The 17,324-nt window shown below is 40.5% G+C and overlaps 1 protein-coding gene across 1 annotated transcript in view; it reads right to left on the reverse strand.

Annotated features, from left to right (window-relative positions):
* PPP1R42 (protein phosphatase 1, regulatory subunit 42) overlaps window positions 1-9,342 on the reverse strand; it is an 80,319-nt gene extending 70,977 nt beyond the window's left edge. Inside the window, exon 1 of the mRNA XM_011976487.1 lies at window positions 9,279-9,342. The gene's annotated coding sequence lies outside the window, so the exon portion shown is untranslated. The remainder of the gene's footprint in view (window positions 1-9,278) is intronic.
* Window positions 9,343-17,324: the final 7,982 nt, after the last annotated feature.

Consider the following 17,324-nt stretch of genomic DNA (forward strand, 5'->3'; position numbering starts at 1 on the left):
TTTTTGAGATAGAGTCTCACTGTGTCACCCAGTCTGGAGTGCAGTGGCGTGATCTCGGCTCACTGCAACCTCTGCCTCCTGGGTTCAAGCAATTCTCTGCCTCAGCCTCCCGAGTAGCAGGGATTACAGGTGCCCGCCACCATGCCCAGCTAATTTTTGTATTTTTAGTAGAGACAGGGTTTCACCATCTTGGCTAGGCTGGTCTTGAACTCCTGACCTTGTGATCCACCCACCTCGGCCTCCCAAAGTGCTGGGATTACAGGCATGAGCCATCGCGCCCGGCCTTATGAGCATCTTTTAAAGGATTATTATTCACTCTTGGAGTCAAAAAGGCCCTCGAGGAATATCCTCCAATGTTCTCATTTCACAGGTGAAGAAACTAAGTCCCAGAGATTTATCTTAAGCTACTCAAGCTAGTGACAGTTGAGAAAGGGACCAGGTCTCTTGGCTCCTTTTCCCATAGTACCCATAGAGACCATATGTCTGAAACCCCTAAATCAGAACACATGGTGTGAAAACCTTAAGTACACAGGACAATAGTACAAAATACTTGAAAATGAAGCTGGCCTAGAAATTTATGTTTTATTAGTACAACCATAATCCACAAAGAGGCAACATAATCCAGGGTTTTTTTGTTTGTTTGTTTGTTTTGTTTTGTTTTTGAGACGAAGTCTTGCTCTTGTTGCCCAGGCTGGAGTGCAATGGTGCGATCTTGGCTCACTGCAACCTCCGCCTCCTGGGTTCAAGCAATTCTCCTGCCTCAGCCTCCAGCGTAGCTGAGATTACAGGTGCCTGCCACCACGCCCGACTAATTTTTGTTTTTTTAGTAGAGATGGAGTTTCACCATGTTGGCCAGGCTGGTCTCAAACTCCTGACCTCAGGTGATCCGCCCGCTTCAGCCTCCTAAAGTGCTGGGATTACAGGCATGAGCCACTGTGCCCGACCAATCCAGTGTTTTTCAATCCAGATTTGCCTGGTTCAAATTTTGGCTTCATCCCTTACTAGTTAGGCATCTTGGGCAGGTTACTTCAATTTCTTACAAAATAAGGATAATAATGGTCCCTATTTCCAAGGGATAATGTGAGGATGGGTGAAATAATCATTATAGAGTGTTCTGCACAGTACCTGGTACATAGGTCAATAAACATTCGCTGTCATTATTATTATTATGATGTTACTGGTTTGTTCACACATAAGGTTATCTTAACTGTCTCACTGGAAATATATCAAGACTGTTAAAGATGAGAAACATGCCGGGGGCGGTGATGCATGCCTGTAGTTCCAGCAACTCGGGAGGCTGAGGCAAGATTACTTGAGCTCATGAGTTCCAGGTTAGAGTAAGCTATGATCATGCCACTGCACTCCAGCCTGGGTGACAGAGGGAGACTGTCTCTAAATAAGTAAATAAAATATTGCCATATATTGTCTATAGATTTGAGGTAGCCCATTTTTTTTCAATTGCCGAGGAAGTATAGCTATTTAAGTGATAAATATCCCAGTTTCCCCAATTGTGCTTCACATTTGTTTACTACAAATGTAACCAAAAACGCAGTTTAAAATTAAACATTATTCCAGTGTATATGGAATTTAACCAACCAAATACCTCAATGTGTACAATATTCTGTACATGAAATCAGTGCTTAGGAGGAAAAATGAATTCAGTAGACTATAAATTAAATTTATATACTCACACATTGACATTACCCAGGCTATGTTATTGTAAATTGCCCACAATAAAATATTTGAAGATATGGAATGTATTCTCAGACTCTTCAAAATGCAAAGTACAACCTACAGAATAAAATTATAAAATCTTAAGCCTCAGAACTGAGCAGGAAAAAAATTATAAAATCTTCATAGATTTTTGAAATTTGCATATATCTGATTATTTTTATAACAAAATTTTAAGCTTATTGTTGACTTTTCAGATCACATTTCAAATATGATACTATATTCTGAACAAAGTATCTAATTCAATTAAAATAACTTATTAATATTACCTTGAAAATATTTCATAAAATATTTCATGATAAAAGTATAAGAATAGTATAACACCCATGGACCCACAGATCAGCTTAAAATATAAAACATTACAAATACATTTGAAACCCCTGTATACCTTTCTTCCTCTTCATTCTCTTAAATTTAGGATTTATCTAAAATTTAGACTATTAATGTTTTTATGCTTTTACTACAGATGTATGGATACCTAAATAATATATAGTACTGTTTTTCACAATTTTACATGTCATCAATGATGTTAATATTATTCTGTCTTCAGCTTTCTTTTCTGCTTTATGTTTTATATGTGAGAGTCATGTGGGTTGATGTGTGTAGCTCTAGAATATTTACTATACAATATTCCATTGTAAGAAATTAATTTTTCCTAATGACTGATCTTTGGGTATTTCCTTTTTTTTTCACTTTTACAATGTTGCTTTTATGATTTTGTATGTATCATTTAGCACATGTGCAAGAGCTTCTTTAAGGTTTAAAACTAGGAGTGGCCACTCTGGGTTGGACATTTCAACTTTACTGTATATACTGTCAAATTTTTCTCCAAAGGAATTTTACCACTGGCAAGTAAAAGAGTTCCCACTGCTCTACAATGCAGCCTGCACCATTGTTGGCACCTGATATTGGCAATCTTTAACTTTTTGCCAAGCTGATGGGTATAAAATGATATCTCATTACTGTGTTTTAATTTGCCTTTCTCTACTTATTGAGAGACTGAGAGTATTTTCCTGATTATTGGCCATGTGGAGTTTCTCTTCTGTTAATTGCTATTTCTTATATTTTGCCCATTTTTCCTACTGAGTTCTGCTTTTCTAAGAAATTGGCAGAACACACACACATTTCTATTACATACTAATATTTCATTGATAACATGTGTTGCAAATGTCTTTTCCCAGACTGTAGCTTGTCTTTTCTCTCTTTTTCACTTGTTAGTTTGCTTTTAATGGTATCGTCTAAAAAACAGAAACTTTATTTTTTAATATAGTCAAATGTATCATTATTTTTCTCATGTTTTGTGCTTTTTGTGGCTTTTTAAATAACGCCTTCCCTACCTTAATTTCAGAAAAAAATGACCTCTATAGTCTTCTGAACATGTTAAAGTTTTCCTTGATGCATTTTGGTCTTTATCTAGAGTTGACTACTGTGTAGGAAGTGAGATATTCAATATTTTTTTCCTTATGGAGAACCAATTATCCCAGTACTTGGTGTATTTTCTCTTCTATGGTTCTTTTCTCTTGCATTCACTTATATATTTATCCCCATGACAACACGGTCTTAATTAGTACAGATTAATAATCTTTCTCTCTACTTGGGTTATTCTTGGTCCTTGACTCTTTCATATAAATTTAAACATCAATTTTTCATTCCATGAAAAGTCCTTTCATGATTGTTAGGAATTGCAAATTTATAAATAATTCATGAAGCACTGACATTTCTCTAATATCAAGTCTTCTTTTCCATGAGTATGGTAAGTCTCTCCATTTTGGTAGTGCTAATTTAGTGATTTTCAGTAGTTAAAAATTTTTCTTTTATATTTAAGGCCATGCATAAGTTTTTTGTTTTGTTTTGTTTTTTCATTTGTTTGCTTGTTTTTGAGACAGAGTCTCGCTCTGTACAGTGGCCTGATCTCGATTCACTGCAGTTTCCGTCTCTCAGTCTCAAATGATCCTCCCATCTCAGCCTTCTGAGAAGCTGGGACTACAAGCCTGCGCCACCATGCTCAGCTGATTTTTGTATTTTTAGTAGAGATGGGGTTTTGCCAAGTTGCCAGGGGAATCTCAAACTCTTGGGCTTAAGCAATCCACCTGCCTCAGCCTCCCAAATTGTTGAGATTGCAGGCATGAGCCACCATGCCCAGCTCAAGTTTTTATTTTTGAGTTATTGGGATCATGTATTTTTGTTGATATTGCAAATGCTATTCTTTTAGAAATTATATTTTCTGTTTGCAGCTACTGTATAGAAATGCAGTATTTTAAAAATACTGATTTTATATCCAGCAACACTGGTAAGGACACATTAATTTTATTTTATAGAGTCTTTGTGTTTTCCATGTAGACAATCAGATTATATATGAGTAACAGTCTACTACTTCCCAAACCTTTTATCTTTTTTTTTTTTTTTATTGTGTTATTGCACTTGCTAGGACCTCTAGGAACAAGGTTGAGTAGAAGCGATGAGGGCACATGCACTTGTCTTATTGCTGATCTCAAAAGAAATACTTGCAACATTTCACCACTAAGTATGATATTTGCTGTAAGTTTTTTTTTTTTTTAGTATGATATTTGCTGTAAGTTTTGTTTTTTTTTTAAGATAGCATGGGCACCTTGGCTTACGCGTGTAATCCCAGCACTTTGGGAGGCTGAGGTGGGCAGATCACGAGGTCAAGAGATCGAGACTATCCTGGCCAAAATGGTGAAACCCCGTCTCTACTAAAAATACAAAAAAATTAGCTGGACATGGTGGTGTCCGCTGTAGTCCCAGCTACTCAGGAGACTGAGGCAGGAGAATCACTTGAACCCGGGAGGAGGAGGTTGCAGTGAGCTGAGATCGCGCCACTGCACTCCAGCCTGGTGACAGACCAAGACTCCGTCTCAAAAAAAAAAAAAAAAGATAGCCATATTCAGATTAAGAAAGTGCTTTTATATTCATAGTTTGTAAAGTATTTTTTAAACTCATGAATGAAGGTTGATGGTTATGAAATGTTTTTCTTTTGCCCTAGGAGATGTGGTGAAATACATTAATAGACTTATAATGGTTCTTTTTGTATGTGTGTGTGCATGAAAGGGTCTCGCTCTGTTACTCAGGCTGGAGTACAGTGGCACAATCTCGGCTCACAGCAACCTCTGCCTCCTGGGCTCAAGCAATCCTCCCACCTCAGTCTCCCGAGTAGCTCATGCCGTACAGGCTCATGCCACCATGCCAGCTTATTTTATTTTATTTATTTTTTTTAGACGGAGTCTTGTTCTGTCACCCAGGCTGGACTGCAGTGGCGCATCTCGGCTCACTGCAAGCTCCCCCTCCCGGGTTCACGCCATTCTCCTGCCTCAGCCTCCTGAGTAGCTGGGACTACAGGCGCCTGTCACCACGCCCAGCTAATTTTTTTGTATTGTTTTAGTAGGGATGGGGTTTCACCGTGTTAGCCAGGATGGTCTCAATCTCCTGACCTTGTGATCTGCCCGCCTCAGTCTCCCAAAGTGCTGGGATTACAGGCGTGAGCCACCGCACCCGGCCTAATTTTTGTATTTTTTGTAGAGACAGGGTTGTACCATGTTACCCAGGCTGGTAGACTTCTAATGTTAAATCTTTTTGCATTCCAGGGATAAACCAAACTTAGTCAGAATAACATATATATGTAAATTAAGTTTGCTAATGTTTTATTTAGGATTTTATTATTATTATTATTATTTTGTACAGATAGGGGTTTACTCTTGCCAAGGCTTGAGTGCAGTGGTGTGATTATAGCTCAATGCAGTGTCAAACTCCTGGGCTTACGTGTTTCTCCCACCTCAGCCTCCTGAGCAGCTGGGACTATAGGTGTATAACACCATGCTCAGCTAATTTTTTATTTGTTATTTTTTTATTTTTGTAGAGACAGGGTCTTACTATGTTGCCCAGGCTGGTCTCAAACACGTGGCCTCAAGCAATCCTCCCACCTCGGCCTCCCAAAGTGCCAAGATTATAGGCATGAGCCACCATGCCTTGCCAGGAATTTTTTCATCTAAGCTTAATAAGAAGATATTTCTTTTCTTTTTTTACAGACAGGGTCTTATTATGTTGCCCAGGCTGGTCTCAAACTTCTGGGTTCAAGTGATCCTCCTGCTTTGGCTTTTCAAAGTGCTGGGATTACAGGTGTAAGCCATCATGCCCAGCCTATCACATGAGTTTTTACTTCAGGCTCTGTTTTCTAACTTTGGCTAAAACAGAGAAAATTTGGATCACCCGAAACCTCATGAATGGCCATGCTATTGTAGGGAAGGCAAAATTTTACCTCTTCCATTTTAGGGTTTTTTGTTTGTTTGTTTGTTTTGTGGCTGAGCCTAATAATTAAATTGACATATAGCAGATCAAGAGGAGAAAAGCAAGCAAATTTAGTTAATACAAGTTTAATGTAGCATGGGAACCTTCATAAGAAATGACGACTCAAATACGCAGAGTTGTATACTTGCATACTAAGTTAGAAAAAGGATAGTAGGCCAGGTGCAGTGGCTCATGCCTGTAATCCCAGCACTTTGGGAGGCCGAAGTGGGCAGATCACTTGAGGTCAGGAGTTCGAGACCAGCCTGGACAACATGGTGACACCCCATCTCTACTAAAAATACAAAAATTAGCTGGTTGTGGTGGCACATGCCTATAATCCCAGCTACTCAGGAGGCTGAGGCAGGAGAATCGCTTGAACCTGGGAGGTAGAGGTGGCAGTGAGCCCAGATCGCACCACTACACTCCAGCCTGGGCAACAGAGTGAGACTCTGTCTCAAAAAAAAAAAAAAAGAAAAGAAAAGAAAAAATTAAGAGCATAGTAAATTGTGAAAATGTGGCCGGGCACGGTGGCTCATGATTGTAATCCCAGCACTTTGGGACGCTGAGGTGGGTGGATCACCTGAGGTCAGGAATTTGAGACCAGCCTGACCGATATGATGAAACCCCGTCTCTACTAAATATACAAAAAACTTAGCCAGGCATGGTGGCATATGCCTGTAATCCCAGCTACTCGGGAGGCTGAGGCAGAAGAATCGCTTGCACCCGGGAGGCAGAGGTTGTGGTGAGCCAAGATTGTGCCATTGCACTCCAGCCTGGGCAACAAGAGGGAAACTCCGTCTCAAAAAAAATAAAAAAGAAAATGTGACAAGGTAAAGGAGCTTGGGTTAGGGCTAGGGTAGTTGATTGGTGAAGGGTTCTTGTAAAAACGTTTGTTTATACAGCTTTTCCTTGGCTTCAGCTTCCAGTCCTTGATGGTAAGAATGATACTTTCTAGTATAGGGAGGAAATCGTTCATATAAAAATTTCTTCTCCTGCTTTTAAGAAACAGAACAGACAGGGTGTGGTGGCTCACACCTGTAGTCCCAGCACTTTGGGAGGCTGAGGCAGGAGGATTGCTTGAGCCCAGGAGCTCGACACCAGCCTGAGCAACATGGCGAGACCCCCGTCTCTACAAAAAATAAATGAGCCAGGCATGGTGGTACATGCCTGTGGTCCCAGCTGTTTGGGAGGTTGAGGGAGGAGGATTGCTTGAGCCTGGGAAGTCAAGGCTGTGGTGAGCTGTGATTGCGCCACTGCACTTCAGCCTGCGAAACACAGCATGACCCTGTCTCAAAACAAAAAAGCAAAAAAACAGAATAAAAGTCAGAGCAATCATCTTTTACCTGTCATTTTTCTTTTTTTCTTTTTTTTTTTTTTTGAGACGGAGTCTCACTCTGTCGCCCAGGCTGGACTGCAGTGGCCGGATCTCAGCTCACTGCAAGCTCCGCCTCCCGGGTTTAGCTGGGACTATAGGCGCCCACCACCTCGCCCGGCTAGTTTTTTGTATTTTTTAGTAGAGACGGGGTTTCACTGTGTTAGCCAGGATGGTCTCGATCTCCTGACCTCGTGATCCGCCCGTCTTGGCCTCCCAAAGTGCTGGGATTACAGGCTTGAGCCACCGCGCCTGGCCTACCTGTCATTTTTCAAGTGCTTTTCTTTATTTTTTCCTGAGATGGAGTCTTGGTCTGTTGCTCAGGCTGGAGTGCAGTGGTGCGATTTTGGCACACTGCAACCTCTGCCTCCTGGGTTCAAGCGATTCTCCTGCCTCAGTCTCTCAAGCAGCTGGGATTACAGGCATGCACTACCACACCTGGCTAATTTTTGTATTTTTAGTAGAGACAGGGTTTCGCCATGTTGGCCAGGCTGGTCTGGAACTCCTGATCTCAAGTGATCCGCCCGCCTCAGTCTCCCAAAGTGCTACGATTACAGGTGTGAGCCACTATGCCCAGTCATTTTTCAAGTGCTTTTAACTAAATATAGTCAATATGCCAGAGCAGCATATTTTGAAATGACATATTCTTAATACTTTCACTTTAGAAATGGATTCTGTCTGTAGATTTCAGTGTATAAATTGGTGTTCACATAGATTAAAAATTAATGACCTTAGATAATTTTGGAAAAGGACAGAGGCAAATTTTGTATGTAAGTGAAGTATTTACTAAACCAAGGGAAGGTCAATGGACCTCATCAGTAAGCTATAGGAAAATTTTCTAGCTTGAATATGGAAAAGGAGAGAACTGAATCAACCCACAACCCAAAATAATAGACTGTTAACTCAAAAGAATTTGCACTGTAGCAGTCCATAAGAGAGAATTTAGTTTCATCAAAACACCACCATTCATCTTGTTAAAAACAATATTAATTTAAACTGTACTGGTAGTTTTATTGTTTTTAGAAAATTAAAAGCTTCAGGAGTTTAAACTGAACCTAGAGTGGATTTGGATACATTTTAGAACATTATAATAAAAATAATGTCAGCACTTGTGAAGTGTCTTTGGTTTTCTTTTAAAAGAGATTAATTGTGTTCTAAAGTTTGAGAAACTGCTTTTGCCTACTTTCCACCCTCTAGGTATCTCTTGTTACTTTGGGACTCCTCTTGCTAGATCTCTCTCTCCCAGGCCACCGGTGGGAACGGCTTAGAGCTTCTTTACAGGCTCTAGGAATCCATTTTATTGTTAGCTTTTTGTTGTTGTTGTTGTTTGTTTTTTTGTTTGTTCCTGTTGTTGTTATTGTTGTTTTCCACCTTTTCGGTTCGGGGGGTACCTGTGTAGGTTTCTTACATGGGTGGAATCCATTTTAACGAACCCCTTGTCTTTCATCTGCTGGAATTCCCACAGGCTAGAGGCAGTGGACAACGTTTTCTGAATTCTGTTAATATCTGTACTTCCACTTAGGCCACAGGTTCAGTGGCTTCCAGATGCTCTAAATCACTGGCTCCAGCCCTTAGGCTTTTCAAAACCCTTTCAAACTCAGCTCCACGCCCACCGGGCTGCTTCCTCAGCCCCGCGACCACCCCTTCACCTGTGACTCCCTCCTCTAGAGCTGTTTCCCAATCTTGCCAGGTAACCATTTGTTAAAAACAGACTTCCAGACCATTTTTTCTGGAAATTCTATATGTCTAAAGATAGGGCCCAAGGATCTGCATTTTAACAAATGTCCCAGAAAGTCTTACTGGCAGGCAAGTTTGAGAAACATGGTTCTAGGATTTCCTCGGTCCCCACGCTTATTCCCCGCGGGCAGCTCACCGCTCGCGGGACAGTCGGGTCGGTAACTCCGGTTTGGTAGGTTTCGCCAGCGCCGGGTCTCTACGCAGACCAGCGGCGGTTGCTGGGCGACCAGACGCTCTGTCCAAGCGCCACTCACGAGAAATCTCGCGACGTCGCAGGCAGCTCCCTCCCCGGTGCGTCCTGCTCTCTGTGACACGGCGGCCGGGCGCTAATGGGCACTGACGGTGGCCAGTAGGCGGACTCCGACTAGAGTCCTGTTAGCTTGAAGAGGCCGTGAGGCATCGGTCACCGTATTGTTTTAGTGGACCAATTAGTAGCCGGAACAATTTTTGTCAGACAACCATTTCCCCCTACCGGATTATCCTGCCATCGGCTTTGACCGTTTCAGTGCCCAACAACCACCTTTTCCCAATAACAGACCAGGAAAGGAATTATCTGATTCAGAATACAGCCTGTACTCCATCCTTTCCTCGGTGAAACCTCAAATTCCTTAGGGTGACATTGAGGGCTATTCATCATGACCAACCTCACCGCTTGCCACCTGCCCTCTATACTCCAGTGTTTTTCAGTATACCCTGTTCTTAATAATAAAAAAAATAATAATTCCTCTCTCTTCTCTGCCCTTCAAGGAAGACATAGCACACATTTTGTCACCTCCTTCAGTCTTATTTTTCCTTTTAAGATTTAAAGACTCAGTTTGGAATTAGTGCAGCCTTTCCGAAGTCTTCCTGGGTATCCCATTTTGTTAAGTGATGCCCGTTCTTCCCCCGAAACAGCTGAGATGTATTACTTTTTTCAGCATAGCACGTAATACAATATTATATGTTACCTACTTAGCCACATCTCCAATGAGATGGTAAATTCTTTGAGGGCAAGGATTATGTGGTTTACCTCGCCATTTCCAGGACCTAGCAAAGTGCCTTGTACATTAATAGTTACTCCATAAATGTTTGTAAAAGGAATAATTTAATTGCAGAAGAAGAACAATAGTACAGGGAACTGACATTTATAGTGGAAAGCCCGGGGCTTATTAGGGATATGGTGAGCAGTCTGGATGTAAGGGACAATGCAAGCTGGAACACATTGAGTACCAGCTGTGATTCTGGTGAGAAAAGATTGTCATTGCCTTTCTTTGAGCAAAGAAGTGTCAGAGTAGAAGATTGTTAGAATTGCAAGGCAGCTTAGAGCCCATGAGGTAGTCCAAATTGCCATTTTGCAGATAAGGAAATTCCCAGGGCTCACAAGAAGAAAGAAACATGCTCAAGGTCACACCTGGGGTGGCAGAGAGGGAACTTCTTGGCCTCCTGATTTTAAGCCCAGTTCCCTTTTCATTTTATCCCCCTGACCATTACAATGAGAGTATCCTAGGAAGGTGGGGGAATGGGGGCAAAGGAGCCCTAACCCCATTCAGGATATTTTCGCTTAAGTCCAGTTGTGAAAGCAATCTTGGCCTGGGTTGGAGTGAAGGCAAAGAAAGTGGAAAGGAATGAAAAACTTTAGGAGATATTTTGAAGCATGATTTAATAGAGACTGGGTAGGATAAAGGGAGGGGAGAAGTTGAAGATAATTCCCAGATGTTAGCTATGATAAAGGAACAATACTGGGGAAAGAGGAGAGATGGTGAGTAATTTGAGGGGAAGTGGACGAGTTTGGTTTACATACTTTAAGTGTGAGGTGAGAAAGGTTTTAATAGTCTCCAATATAAAGCTGATTATTTAAACCATGAGGCCATAAATGGTAGTGAGGGAGAAAACAAGGAAAGCGAAATAGTGGGTTAGTAGCTATGCCAACTAGTTTGGATAAAAGAGGGAAGAAAAGCTAGTAAAGATGGTATGGAAAGAATCATCAGAGGTGAGATTTGTCCTGAGAAGCACAATAATTCAGTGGTTCAGAAACTCATAATTCAGATTCAGACACTGGGGGAGGGAGTTTAAGGAGAGGGGGTACCTAACAGAATAAAAAGGTTAAGAAATAAAAGAATGGCTGGGCATGGTGGCTCACGCCTGTAATCCCAGCACTTTGGGAGGCTAAGGCGGGCGGATCACGAAGTCAGGAGTTTGAGACCAGCCTGACCAACATGGTGAAACTCCGTCTCTACTAAAAATACAAAGGGTGGCCGGTTGTGGTGGCGTGCGGCTGTGATCCCAGCTACTCGGGAGGCTGAGGCAGGAGAGTTGCTTGAACCCGGGAGGCAGAGGTTGCGGTGAGCCAAGATTGTGCCATTGCACTCTAGCCTGGGCAACAGAGCGAGACTCTGTCTCAAAAAAAAAAAAAAAAAAAGGAAATAAAAGCATGATCAACGTAATATGGCTAAAACACTACTAGAGGGGTACGAATTAGATGTCCCCCCAATTATCTGCTTTGTAGTTCATTCCTTTGGGGATAACAGCTTTATCCCCTTCATCATTTAACAATGATGCAGGGCTGGTCCATTGCTCTGTGTAGTGCTTGGTCAACCTGCTGCTAGCATTACTTTGCTAGGAGCCTTGTTTAGCAATGCCTCATTGAAAATCAGTTGCTCTGGAAATCTTCATTTTGGAACAATTGCATATATCATTATAAAATGGAATATTATCTCATTTGCGGTAATGTTATTTAACACATTTAACATATTTAAATTAAATAACATTTAAATAAAACATATTTAATAGTCTAAAAGGATATACATATAGATACATACCAAAATGTTTAATAGTGATTGTTTCTTGGTGATAGAATCATGATTTTTCCCTCCTATTTTTAGCAATAAGATTTTTTTAAATGATAAAATTACATTCTGAAAATGTATTTTGCATTCCACTGTTCATGGAATTGAAAATGTGACTGCTGGTAGTTACAATGGTTTGAATTACTGATTTTTCTTTCTCTTTTCTTTTTTTTGTCTTTTTCGAGACAGAGTCTCACTCTGTTGCCCAGGCTGGAGTGCAGTGGCATGATCTTGGCTCACTGCAACTTCTACCTCCTGGGTTCAAGCAATTCTCCTGCCTCAGCCTCCCAAGTAGCTGGGAGAACAGGTGTGCGCCACCACACCCGGCTAATTTTTTATATTTTTAGTAGAGACAGGGTTTCACCATATTGGCCAGGCTGGTCTTGAACTCCTGACCTCATGATCCACCTGCCTCAGCCTCCCAAAGTGCTGGGATTACAGGTGTGAGCCACCGCGCCCAGCCGAATTACTAATTATTTTTTTGATGCAACAAGTTAAGAGAAGGTATTTTCTCATTAAGATGTGAAATATAGGCCAGGTGCGGTGGCTCACGCCTGTAATCCCAGCACTTTGGGAGACCAAGGTGGGCGGATCACGAGGTCAGCAGATCGAGACTATCCTGGTCAATGTGGTGAAACCCCGTCTCTATTAAAAATACAAAAATTGGCCGGGTGTGGTGGCACCCACCTGTAGTCCTAGCTGCTCAGGAGGCTGAGGCAGGAGAATTGCTTGAACCTGGGAGGCAGAGGTTGCAGTGAGCTGAGATCGCACCACTGCACTCCAGCCTGACAACAGAACAAGACTCCGTCTCAAAAAAAAAAAAAAAGATGTGAAATATAATTCCTGTCTGATGGCACAGAATGTTAAACAATCATCTGCATATTTTCCATTGTGGCAGAAATTTGGCAGACTAGAAGAAATACTTATCTTCAGTACCAAATTTGTAAGTTCAGCATAAAATACTCTTAAGATTTACACTTTTACAGATGTTGGGAAATATGTATTTGTAAAAAATGTATATATATTGTGAAGCCTTGAGAATCATTTTAAAAGGTACTTTTGGAAGAATGATGCTTAAAAGCACTTTATAAAAGCCTCGACTAGAGTTTCTAAGAAACCTTGATGGAAACATACTTTATATTTCATATATTTTTCTTTGTAGCCCATATGTATTTCCTTACCTTCCAGAGTACATACAGCACACTAGCTTTAATGATTAGTCATCTTTCACTGAGAAACCAGGAAGTTAAAGGGCCCAGACCTGCGTAACATCACATAACTCCATACAGAAAAGTTGGCATTTTTGTTAATGCCTCTTTTTGTCTTGATCTTGTAGATTGGTAAATATTAGTTATATGGTAGGCAGGCTTCTAAGATGGCCTCAGTGATCTCACCTCCTGATATGCAGGCCCTTGTGTGATCCTTTCTTCTGGAATGTGGACTAGACCTACTGACCTGTTCTAGCCAATAGAATAAGGCAAAGCTGATAGACTTTCTTTCTGTGATTAGGTTACAAAAGATTATAACTTCTGTATTGTTAGCAGACTTTATTACATTTTGGGTTTGCAGTCTTTGATAAAACAAGTTGTCATTTAGGAGAGCGCATATGGCAAGGATCTAAGGTTAGTCTCTAGCCAATAGCTAGTGAGGAACTGAGACTGTCAATCCGATGAGAAACTAAATGCCAACAAATACCATCTGAGCTAGGAAGCTGAGCTTTCAGAGGAGATCTCATCTGTAGCCAACACCTTGATAGCAGCATTGTGAGAGAGACTCTGAAGCAGAGGACCTAGATCCCTGACCTACAAAATCTGTGAAACAATATGTGTTATTTTAATCTACTGAGTTTTGTAATTTGTTATATAGCAATAAATACCTAACAGGAACAATGGAAAATTCCCTTAAGTAGAGGTTAAATCAGAAAATTGGGACATCATTCCCATTTTTATAGGACATTTCAAAAGGAAACTCAGAGGAGAGAAAAGAAAATGACTACAGGAAGCTTAGTTAAACAAGTATCTATTGATCTATCTATCTATCTATCTATCTATCTATCTATCTATCTATCTATCTATCTATCTATCTATCAGAAGCTGCAAGCTGTAGAATCAATACAAACAAAACCCTTCTGATTATGGATGAAGCAGTCTCTATTCAAGGTATCCTGTAACCTGGAGATGATCATTTCATTGGGAGCTTCTGTAGAAGATACTAGGAGCCTTCCAAGGCCATGATGTACACAATATGAGCCCTAATAATAAGTGATTTTAAAAAAATAATTTAGTAACTGATTTATAAAATTTATTATATAATGTATGTTATAAATATAAATGATTATTACATAGGTTATATATAAAACAATCCATAGCATTTCTTCTGTGTTCCAGACCTATGCCTCCAACTGGCTGCTAGACATTGATTCCACCTGGATATAAATGTCGTGGAGGCATTGAAAACTCAAGCTGTCAAAACTGAACTAATTTCCATCCTTCACAAATCTGATAGACTTCCTCTAGTTCCTGTCTTGCCCACAGTTCACCCTGCTACAGATGTAGAGCCTGAGAGCCATCTCCAGTACTCTCACATATTAATACTAGTCAAACCGTGTCCACTTAATCTCAGCATGACTTTCAAATCTAGTTTTCTCTTCATGTCCCCATTATTAACTAAGAACAGATGTGAAAGGACTTTGTGAAATTCTATTTTTAAAGGCTTTGTGAAGTTCTGTTTTTAAAAGTTATATTAATTTTAATACACAAAGATTTTCTCAAGTTCTATTTTTACAGTTCTATTATGTTTAGTATATGTAGACTCTTTTCTAAAATGGTTCACTTGCACTCTTCACTAGAGGATCAAATTGAAATAAATATAACATGTGAGATGTGGCTATAAATTAAGGATCTCAGCTGAAAATCAGTTTCACTACCTTAAAGACACATTTTTTTTTTCGAGATAGGGTCTTGTTCTGTCACTCAGGCTAGAGTTCAGTGGTAGGGTCACAGCTTACTGCAGCCTCGACCCTCCGGGCTCAAGAGATGGCTCACCTCAGCCTCCCGAGTAGCTGGGACTATAGGTGTGCTGCAATGCCTGGCTAATTTTTGTATTTTTTATAGAGACGAGATTTTACCATGTTGCTCAGGCTGGTCTTGAAGACAGCCTGGGTTCAAGCAATCCACCTGCCTCGGCCTCCTAAAGTGCTGGGATTACAGGCATGAGCCACTGCACCCAGCCTAAAGACACATTTAATATTATACCTTAAAGTAAAAAGATTTTACCTTAAAGTGAAAAGAAGTTTTCTGAAAATTATTTTGTAAACATTGCCACTAGCATTCTAATTTAAGTAATGTTTTATCTCAATTTCTGAAACATTTATTGTCAACAGAGTCTAAAATTTTAGTTTGAGTTTTCAGGTAGCATTTTGCAAGACATGCACTTACAATTTTAGAAAAAGTTTGGGTTACGTTTCAGGAGCAGTTCCCTGCTTATGTTTTAGGAATTTCAAAAAAATTGTCTTTTGTACCAGAGATGGGAAACCTCTGGAGATTCAAGACTTTGCTTAAGTTTATCAGGCCAATAATAAGTTCAGCAAAAGTTTAATTAGTTCGTGATGGATAGGGGCTAAGAGTGAAACTCAGCAATGTAATATACTCTATCCTCATAGCTTTCAAAATAACTTAAAATAAGTGAAAACATGTTATATATCTGTATACCTCTATTTAATTGTTTCGCTTTTTGGTTCCTGTTTGCTTTTTGAGGTAAGCTCATTTGAAAAGAGTTCCACTCCTTCATGCTTGTTTTTGTAAGTGGCTGGTGTTTTTTACTATTGTGTGTCCTTTTATATATTTCTGCAGTAGTGATCCTTTATAGAATAAAGCTTTTTTTCACACCTACTTTAAACCTCTTAAGAAGTTTTGGGAAAAGGTATTCATTTTTATAATGATCTCACAGTGTAACAAAAGTCACAGTAGTGCATGCCTGTAGACCCAGCTACTTGGGAGGCTGAGGCAGGAAGATTGCTTGAGCCCAGGAGTTTGAGGCTGCAGTACACTATGATTGTGCCTGTGAATAGCTACTGCACCCCAGTCTGGGCAACATAGCAAGACCCCATCTCTAAAAAAATAAAGTCACTTTAAGTGTGGGCACCAGGCCGGGCGCGGTGGCTCACGCCTGTAATCCCAGCACTTTGGGAGGCAGAGGCGGGTGGATTATGAGGTCAGGAGATTGAGACCATCCTGGCTAACATGGTGAAACCCCATCTCTACTAAAAATACAAAAAAATTAGCCAGGCGTGGCAGTGTGCACCTGTAGTCCCAGCTGCTGGGGAGGCTGAGGCAGGAGAATGGCGTGAACCTGGGAGACAGAGCTTGCAGTGAGCTGAGGTCGCGCCACTGCATTCCATCCTGGGCAACAGAGCAAGACTCTGTCTCAAAACAAAAACAAACAAACAAAAAACAACAAACAAATATGGGCACATTTCATTTCCTCCTCTAAAAATGCAATATATTGTTGATGTTTCTGAAAAGCAAATAAAATATGTGCAGCAAGTTTATTTCTTTTCTGAACAGATATTTATGGGTTGACTGCCAGGTGCCACTGCTTAAGGTGCTGGGGATACAAAGGTGAGTTAGACCAAGTCCCCACCCTCTGGAGCTTACATTCTAGAAAGGGGAGACAGACTAATAAATCAAGCACCCAAATAATTTCAGATTGCAGTAAATTCTGTGAAAGAAAGAAATAGAGTGTAATGAAATTGTGTAACTGGGGTAGGGAGGAAGAAGGGAAGGAGAAAAGTATTTCCTTGAGATGAGGGAGATGGGCATTTGAACTGAGACAAGAATGAGGAGCCAAGTGTGTGAGAGCCTGCAAGGAAGTGTTCCAGGTCCAGAAAGCAGCCACTGTAAAGTCTGGAGTAGGGAAGAGCTGGGTGAGCATAAGAACCCAGAGGACAGTGTGGGTGGAAGATAGTGAAGGAGTGCGAGAATGGGTGAGAGGAAAGTAGGAATCAGATGTAAAGGGCCTTTTGGTCACAGTGAGAAATTTGGATTTTGGTATTAATATGTCACAGTATTTAACTCATAAGGCAGAATGTAAATTTTCCTTTTGTTAACAGGAAAAAACTAACTTTATTATATGTATTATATTTAGAGTTTGAAGGAGAGAGCAGTTGCTACTTTATAAGATGAAAAAATACTGTTTTTGTAGTGTGATATTAATGTAATTAATAGTATTAAGGATGCCCTTAGAAATCTAAGCAGGAGGGTCTTGAGAACTTGGAAATATAATTTCAACTTGTGTTCCAAATTGTCAGATTCAATATAGCTGTTGTTTTAGTTTTGCTCTTTGGTGTAGGTAAAGCA

This window comes from Mandrillus leucophaeus, unplaced genomic scaffold, assembly GCF_000951045.1.
Source record: "Mandrillus leucophaeus isolate KB7577 unplaced genomic scaffold, Mleu.le_1.0 Scaffold167, whole genome shotgun sequence".
Taxonomy (NCBI): Eukaryota; Metazoa; Chordata; class Mammalia; order Primates; family Cercopithecidae; genus Mandrillus; species Mandrillus leucophaeus.